A 10,122-nucleotide genomic window follows, 5' to 3' on the forward strand; every position below is an offset into this window, starting at 1 on the left:
CTGATTCACTGAACAGTCACTCACAGTGTTATTTTCTCTTTGATTAAAACTGAGCTATTTTATCCAATATTTCAGTCTCACTTTATTTTGGGGCTTAAATATATATATATTTTTTAAGTGGGGTTCCGTGGAGAAGCAATGAATAAACATTATCTTACCTGTTGTAGATGACCAAGCTTAGTCTCACATCAACACAAGCGCACAACAGATTTTAAAGTAGTGTGAAACTTTATTTGGAGCATGGTGAATTTATTCTGGAGTTGACATGGATTAAAATTTATTTATATTGATTTAATTTTTGAACTTCAATGATACCCTCATCAATATAATACAATTTCATTTGAGTTCATTATATTTCTCAGTTTACCACCAAAGTCACGTCACAATTTACTGTCACTCTCTGCACTTTAGCCAAATTATTATTATTATTATTAGACCTTAATTTATACAGGTTAGTTCCCATTGAGCATCAGATTCATTTACAAGAGAGACCTGTTACACACAACAAACAGGCAGATGAGAAAAAGAGAACATGAGGATGGAGGGAGCCAAAAATATGTCATGTCTTACATCATTTCCTGGCCAGGAAACAGTATAAAATATGCAAAAAAAGACCTCGCAACATAAAGTGGCAACACGCAATGACATCATAATACATTTATGCATAAAGGTAATAAAATACAAAAGTATTGTTTTAATACTGTGTGCTGCAATTCTCCTTTTTGAGCTTAAAAAGCAGAGATTCACGTTCTCATTTCATATAAAAAAAAAAAAAAAAACAAAAGCACAATCCTAGAAAGTAGATTTAAAATAAAAAAAGATTGGAAAAATAGTTTTAAAGTTGAGCGGAATGAAGTTTGCATTTCTTGATTTTTGTCCTGTTTATATTTCTTCTTTTTACTTTAATTACCTGCATCTTTTATTTTATTTTTTTTAATTACAGAACATATACCGGTACATTTTATCCATTCAGTCAACTTGAACTCCAGGTAACTTTAAATAATTTCATCTGGACCAGTTTCTTTAAGGGAGAAACGTTTCGTTTTCCATCCAGAAGACTTCATCAGTCTGTGGCCTGCCAACCAGATCTGTCCCATAGCCTTCATTGCTGTGTTTCAAGCCAACCTCCTGTTGGAATCTCAGAAGCAGGATTTTAACACATGCAAAAGGACTCATCCGTCCAAAACAATCAATCATCGTGTACAACAATCAAATGTTTTAGGTCAGATGGCCGACTTGCTGCTCACAGAAACAGACTGATGAAGTCTTCTGGATGGAAGACGAAAAGTCTCCCCACCATCACAGACATCTACACCTGCAGATGCAGGAAGAGGGCCACCTGCATCATGAAGGACCCCACCCACCCAGCTCACACACTTTTTGCCCCACTCCCCTCAGGAAGGAGGTTAAGGAGCATTAAGTGTAGAACCACTAGACTGAGGAACAGCTTCTACCCTGAGGCTGTTAGACTCATGAATCTCTAACTAGAATAATCACTGTGAAAAACCATATCATGTTGCTGCTGATCTGTTTCATGTTGCTGCTGATCTGTTTCCATGTTGATGTGTTCATGCGTGCACATCTGCTCACAGACTCATGTTCATGTTTGTGCTGATGTTCAATGTTTTATGTTATGAGTGCTTAGTGTATATTTAGTTGATGTTTTTCTTAGTTCATATCTTAGATGTTATTACTGTTTTTCTTTTACATTTTATTGTTGGATGTAACTGGGAGCCCGTGTACATAATTTCGCTCCACCACATGTACCACATGAGGTGCGAATGACAATAAAGAAACTCTGACTCTGACTCTGAAAAGTTTCTCCCTTAAAGAAACTGGTCCAGATGACATGATTTAACCTTTTTTGTTGTTATCTACCTGGATGATTGAGCCTACAAACCTTTTTTCCAGGTAAATTTATTTCCACATGGTTTACTTTGGGTCTTCTTTCTAACTCAGCATAGCTGTTTTAATTCTTGTCTTATTTTGATCATACTTTCTACATCCCCTCTAGTCTGCGGATGTCTTGGGATACTCAGGAGAAGCTGGACGGTGTTGCTTCGGACAGGGACGGTGTGGTTTCCCTGCTGGACCTGTTGTTTTGCAGCCTGACATGGATGGATGGATTTTGGATTTATTTGGTCTTATTCAGCTGGTTTTCTCCTTTGATTGTCCTCATTGTGTCTTGTCATTTTGTGTGTGTGAAACGGCCAAAAATATTTTTGTCTCTTTGTTTGCCTTTGCTGCCACCAGTCTTTGCTCATCAAGCTCATTGTGGTGTTTGGAAATCCTTTCGGGCTTATTGTTTGAAATGACTTCTCTGTGCTATTATTATTATTATTTTTCAACCTTCTGCTTCTGGTTTTTGCATTTGTGTTTCCAACTAACCACTCAGCATTAACAGTTATGTACAAAATATGTATGGCGCAGAAAGTCTCTGCAGGTAAACTCCAAGCTGCTGCATCTGGTCCGGTGTGCCAGTAAGGTGATGGGAGGACTGAAAATCCCTCCCTCCAGGACATTTATGTGCAGTCTACTCAAACAGGCACAGAATGTTTTGCTGAACCTGTCACTCCTTCTGTTATGAAGTAGACGCCATTACCTTCTTGCAGAAAACACATCAGGAGTCAAAATGCAGCAAATCATTTAAAAACTTTATTCATTTCCAATTCAATGAACGTTTCTTAACCTTGCCTTTTAAAGTCTGAATGTATTAACTCTGAGTGCTGCAAAGGGAGTTATACAAAACTGTCTTTTTACATTTTTACACATGAATTTGTACAAAATTTGAACATGTCTTGCTGATAGATTAAGTTGGTTAGTCGCTTTAAATGTTACAGCATCACGTTGAAAATAAATTTCTCCAATGGCATGTTGAGGTGCATCCCATTACTATTCCATGGCACAACACAAACATATGAGCATCTGCACAAATAAAACAGTTAGTTAGTTTGTGGCTATTAACTGTGAAACTGACTGGTTTCCTGAAACATTTAGTCCCAACACAAGCATTTATGGAACATTATTCATCACTGTTAATGTTTTGGCTGCACATTATAGCTTTATTATTTATTAAACTCCTGTGTCACGTTGAACTGTTTTGGGGTGCAACACAATTTTATTTGTCGTCTTTATAGCCTGTATACAGAAATTAAAAAAAATATTCTGTGCACCAAGTGAGTCACTTATTTTATGGTTGTTAATAAAAATTCAAATAGTGTTTAGGTTGGCAGAAAATAATGGATTCTACTCCATTTCCCCCTCACAACGTTTGCATTCACATTTATGAACTGCAAAGAAAAGCATTTTTTCTTTCTTTATTGAATTTTTAAAATGCCCTCTTTACATTATAAACCTGACAAGGCATGAATTAAATTATCAAAACACAACCACGGGAATTAACGGTTTTAGAACTGAATTTGAGGAAAAAAGCCCTCTGCTTATACTACTAATTTCATAATATGTACTATAAGACATCCTAAAGTTTGGTGAATTGAAACTCTAATGCAGTGCAGATCCTTCTGAGGGAAACTTAAATGTAATTAGAGGCTTGTGATTTACTGACAGAATTCATATTACCTGCTGTCCTTTAAGCCAGAGTTGTAGCTGTTTTAGTCAAATTGAAACATTATGCACAGTTTTTTGCAATATTGAAAAATATCTTGCTCACAATATATGTTGACTTTAATCCACAATCCCATCAAAATTTAGATTAATATTAGTAAAACTTACATAACAAGGTTAAGTCAGGTCCTCTGGATGGATTCTTCTCTTGAACTGGTTGATCCACCATGAAGGTGCTGTTCATAAGACTGAGTTTAGTGCAGCTCCTCAGACTGAGAAGTTTTTTTTTTTTTGGATAAAAGATAAAATGTTTCAACAAGAAGAATCCATCATAAGACCTTGTTAGATTTTTCTACGTGGATTATTAAGCATGCATCAGGACTTAATGAGTTATAATCTTTTTTTTTTTTAACGTTTTCTAAAGTCAGTTAACTCTGGTGGCCATCTTCTTTGGGATTGACTTCAAAAGTTAAGTTTTTGAGGTATATCCAGGAATTCCTTTCTGAAAATTACTTTACAATATGTCCATTGATTCATGAGTTATTTTGCTAACAGACAACCAGGGTGGATTATTGCAAAAGCTTTGATCAAAGATCTTGTGCAACTTGTTATATTCAGAATATTTTTTTTGTAAATGACTCCCAGCTACACCAAATTTTAGCCCAATATCTACAACACTGACTGAAACGTGGTTATTTTTATGTTTTCTAGTGTTAGTTGGCTGTGGCAGCCATCTTGATTTGGGTTGGCTAATCATTTGGAGATATCCATCCAAAGGTTTAAATAAAATCAAATAAAACAAAGATCTGGAGCAATCTTTTAGCTCTCAAACAGAGTGCAACAGTGTGGATCTGAGCTGCCTCTACACCAAAAAGTATCTAAATATCGGTGAATTTAAATTAGGTTTGCTCCAAAAATCAGACATTTGTTATTGTACATTTAATCATTATTTCCTGAACGTTTCAATAAAAGTTCTCACACACCCACCCACACACACACACACACACACACACACACACACACACCTATGCCCTTTGATAATGGGTGATTAAATGTGGCTTTGGAACAAATTCCCATTTACACGCTCTATTATATTAAAATACAAGGGCAGCTTGAGAAGCCGTATGCAAACTGAGCTCAAAGTATCAAACTAATGGAGATCAAATATTAACTGGTAACCTGCCAAATATCCACATAATTTAACATCACTCATTACGGTAAATTAATTGATGATCCACACTTCAGATATCAGAAGGTACCGGTGCTTTATTTCAAAAGATAAGACAAGTTATATCTGTTCTGTTTTCATTTCCGTCTGAATAATTATTTGCTTGCAGCTCTTCATTCCTTATGAATGCAAGTAGCATATTAAAAGTGGCTCATCTGATCTGCATCAACATATTACCTGCTCCTCTTTGCAATACCCTCTGCTGACACACACACACACACGCACACACGCACGCACACGCACACACGCACACACACACACACACACACACAGGTCTGTTTCTGGGTCGCCTCCCTGTGCTGAGCTTCCTGCAGAGCTCTTGGTTCAGTCAGAGGTTCTTCCTTTGAGTTGAAATTCAAATACTGACGCACATAAAATGGCTCTGACAGCAGTCAAATAAAGCGCAATAAACAAAGTGGGTTTTTTTATGGAATAAAGAGAAAAATACTCTCAGAAGGGTTCAAGTACAGAGCCTGAATGAAGATGCTGAAATACGGCTCACCCATTCCTTTTCGTCTTTATCAGTAGCTGCATCTGAAAATAAAATCTGCAGGTTGCACATGATGAAAAACAACAATCATACACACAATTCTTAAAGATACAGATGCTTTATTATGCGTATCATCTCTTTAAAGGGGGGAGGATTGGTCATATTCACAGAACACAGGGGTCCAGATTATAAAGCTTAGGCTGACATCACTGTGTCACCACAAAATGTCAAATGCACCAAAAGAAGACTGACTTTTCCAAACTCTGTGTGGTGCCAGAGAGACGGTAAAAGCAGGAGCAGAGTGGATAATAATAATAAAAAAAGCTCAAAGCTGCTTTTTCCCCTCCTAAGAAAATGAGTCGATGTGGAAACAACAGAACATGCATCAAATTACATCTGAAGGAATGTTTTACTGGTGTCCTTCTGTAGCCAGAGGCGATGGTAAATCAACTGGTAGTGGTTTGTTTGAGCGGGGTGTGTGGTGTGTGTGTGTGTGTGTGTGTGTGCTGGAGAAAAGAGACGTAGTGTGATAGAAGGATTAGGTTTGAATCTGGTCCCTTATCATTCAGTTCAGTCTGCTGGCTCAGCAGCAGTGAGCAAATTGAAGTTAACAGGATCCGCTGTAGCTACCTTCACAGCAATATGTGAGCCAAGCCAGACCCGGCTGTCATTAGAGGATTAAATTTTATGTCCTCTGTCTTTTGCCAAAAGAACGCTGATGTTTCCATGGAGAAGCAGCTCTCCCTGAAACAAAAAATTTCATTATGCATTTGTTAATATGAGAATGTCTGCTCTGTGCAGATGAGAATCTGCTTTACCTGTTGTTATCGGAACATTCAGGCTTCAGTCATAAACATTAAAGGCCCAGATCTCACCCTCTACACAACCTGCACCTAAATTAAGGTATTTTTGGCTGAAGATTGCACATCTGACACTTGCTGAACAGTTGGTGCAGGTTTTGTTCTAAGCAAACTAAATAACAAATAGAAAGTGGTGGGATGTAACGAAGTACAAGTATTTCTTTACTGTACTTAAGTACATTTTTCATTTGTCTGTACTTTTCTTAAGTAGAGCTAAATGTGGGTACTTTCGACTTTTACTCCACTACATTTTACATTAAGTATCTGTACTTTCTACTAGACTACATTTCTATAATGTGTTGTATTACAAATGACATTGTTCACTTTTGACCCATTTGTTTGAGCGGGGTGCGTGGTGTGTGTGTGTGGGTGGGTGCTGGAGTCTAGTCCTATTGACTAGACAGTATTTTAACTAGAGATGATGACAAACTGGAGATGAAATGATCAATGTCTATTCCTTTGTTAGGTGTGTCCAATGCTCCTTTTTTCCAGGCGGAAAAATTTTACTTAAATGTGTTTATTGCAGTTAAAATGACACATTGGTTTTGCTTTGTGTTGAATAAAAACTTTCAAAGGTATAATCATTTAAGACCAAGTGTGAACTGGGTAAACACAATAAAAACACATTATCTGCAGCATTGTTCATTAAAATGGCTCAACACTATTAATGTATTACAGAAAATATACATACGGTAGGCACACTTGATATTGTAGACCATTGCATTAGGCATTAGATCCAGCAAGTACTTTCTAATTTTACTTAAGTATAGTGTTTGAGTACTTTCTCCACCACTGTAAAAATACACAATTTTGTAAGTTTGCTGCTCCAGAAAAAATTCAAACCCTCTACACCCAACGTCGTGCTAGCAGAGAATATGAACTCCCAGTGTAGCACCACTTCTCCAATGTGATAAGAGTGAGTATTTTCAATGTCTGTGTCATAACAACATGCAAAAACCTATCTTTGAAGGTGATTTTCATTACTTATCTTTGTCCTAACTTCTCAAAAATTCAGACATGTATTTATTTGATATGCTTTTGTACTTTTCACATTTGTTTTTTGGTGGGGAAAAAATAATGGAACAAACTTGAACCCAATGTATTTGCTCCACACTTATAATGTGTTCTTTGTTAAAAAGGAAATAAAAACAGAGGAAGCCACTGTAAGTCAAGCCAACATTCAAATCACCAAGTTTAATCACTTCAGCAGCAGAACAGCCTTTTGAGCTCAAACAGCTCACTGAAAGACAATAAAAGTAAGGGAACTATAAATGACCAAGGACTCACCACAACTTTCTCTGAGTCATCAACTCGTTACAAGCAATCCTCAATTGGAAAACCCCTCTCTCTGCCCATCTGTTTGTTCATGCATATTGTGAGCATGTTACCTTGAATAAAAAGTGAGGAACATATTTCCATTTTGGTGTATGGCTACATCACCCACCATCCACCATCACAGACATCTACACCTCCAGATGCAAGAAGAGGGCCACCTGCATCATGAAGGACCCCACTCACCCAGCACACACACTTTATGCCCCGCTCCCCTTAGGCAGGAGATTGCGGAGCATTAAATGTAGAACCACTAGGCTGAGGAACAGCTTCTAACCTGAGGCTGTTAGACTCATGAATCCCTAGTCAGGATTATCACTGTGAAAAAAAAAATCACTGTATGTCACTTGATTGTTGATATGTGCTGCTGACTATCCATGATGCTGATCTCATGCTGCTGATTTATTTCATGTTGCTGTGTTCATTAGTCCTCATCTGCTCACACAGACTCATGTTCGTGCTGCTGTTGTTTGGCACATTGTTTTGTACTATTTAGTGCTTAGCATATTCTTAGTTTAGGATATTTCTTAATTAATGTCTTAGCTCTTATTACCGTTTTTCTTTACAATTTGTATTTTTGTTGGATTTAACTGGGACCCTGTGTACATAGTTTCATTCCGCCACATGTACCACATGTGATGTGAATGACAATAAAGACACCTTGACCTTAACTGTGACATCTAGACATAGGAAAGTTTCCATTTGAAAACTGGGTTGCCACGCCAAAATCCAAGACGACCGCCACCATATGTGTGCTGTATATATATAAACCTTTCTGTTGCAACTTGCTGACTTCCATTTAGGTCTGTGGCTGCATCTAGTCATAAGAAAAGTCACAATTGAAAATTACGCTGCCATGCCAAAGTCCAAGATGGTCACCATCACATATATGTAAAATGGAGACCTCATTTTTTGAAGAAACTATGCTTTCTTGCTTTTTAGTTTATATACTTCTTATAAGTATATTTTTCTCAAATAAGTGGGTGAAAAATAAGGAACATGCTGACTTCCATTTTGGCGTGTGGCTTAATCTAAAAATAAAAGTCACTGTTGAAAATGTAGTTGCTAGATTAAAAACCAAGATGGCCACCACTATATATGTAAACCAGACACCCCATCATTTGAGTAAACTATGCATTCTGGTTTTTAACATTGCCTAAAACTATAGTTTCCTTAAATGATTGGTGGCCCTTGTCCACCAATGGCCACCCTCTGGCTCCGTCATTGCACATGGCCATGGATAAAATTGTTTCTTCCCCGTTCCAAAGATCCATCACAAACATTAATGTTCACTTGCATTTTCTGTTTAATTCCAGTCCAGAAAAAGAGTCATCCTGAAAACTACAAACATTCACTCTTCAAATCCCTCAGCGGCGGGGGGGACGTCAACATACCTCTTGTTAATTTTTCAAATTGTAAGTCATCTAAGAAAATCCAGAAATATCATATGTTCTTTTCGGGAGCGTGAGATTAAATTTTTAGTATTTGCTATTAAAAAAGTTAACTAATTAAATATTTTTATCTCATCAATTTTTGAGTCCGTTTTTCGTTGTCGCTCTTTTTGTTGGCACAGCACCCAGAAAATTTTAATTAATACCACTGTGGATAATGTTGTTGTATTAATTATTGTTAGTTATAATCAAACAAACAAAACACTTTATTATTCCACTGAATGCTGTTGGGCGCATCTTACCCTGAGAGTTTCCTCAGGTTTCACTCACAGACTGTCCTTTTTCCTTACACTGATTGTAGCCTTAAACTATCAAAAGTATTCATCCAGAGACCACAGAGCGTCTCTCAGAACTGCAGACTGTCAGTCCCAAATGGGACTGAATGTACCGTACTTTCCGTCGTACACGTGGCACCGCCGTATATGTCACATGAGTCATAATATGTCTAATAAAGTGGAGAAAAAAAAACATAAATATGTCACTTCGCCATATAAGTTGCATCTATTGTGAGTCACTGCTAACGCGTCACATCTGTTATGCGTCACCACTGACCACTTGGAAACGTTGGCCGGTGGTGTGTCAAAAGTCGATTGACAGCTAAATTGTGGCCGCAGGAGCATGCACGGGAGGACTTTAACAAGTATTTAACAAGATGAACACATGAAAACGATTTGTTTGCTTGAAATTATATAAAAGGTGTGTCTCAGTCTAACGTTTCCTTAATAAATGCACTTTAACGGTAAAATCAGCTGTATTTCAAAAGCCGATATGCAGCTGAGTGCAGAGGGACGACTCGCTGTGCATTTCTTCAAAATTTAACAAGCTAACCACCTAAAAGCAATTATTTGTTTGCTCGACATTATAGCAAAGGTGTGTCTCAGAGTTTAACTTTTCCTTAATAAATGCACTTTCATGGTCAAATCTGATTTGACGTTTGCTGCAGGAGTTCCGGAGCGAGACAAAGATGGCGGTATGGCAAGCCAAGTGTGTCATTAATAGCCACTTTTACCTATTAATGAGACACTTTGCTTGCCATATTACTCAAGGGCCCTTTAGTGGCTAAAAATGGTAGTGTTCAATATTTTTGTAATTTTTTGTAATCTTTTTGTTGGACTCCTGGCAAGGACCAATGCAGACATGTTCCTGTTTTTAGTTTTCTACATTCGCCTTATAATCTAGCTGTTTTTGTTACTTTTT

The sequence above is a fragment of the Nematolebias whitei genome, chromosome 8 (genome assembly GCF_014905685.2).
Source record: "Nematolebias whitei isolate Nwh7 chromosome 8, NemWhi1, whole genome shotgun sequence".
Classification (NCBI taxonomy): Eukaryota; Metazoa; Chordata; class Actinopteri; order Cyprinodontiformes; family Rivulidae; genus Nematolebias; species Nematolebias whitei.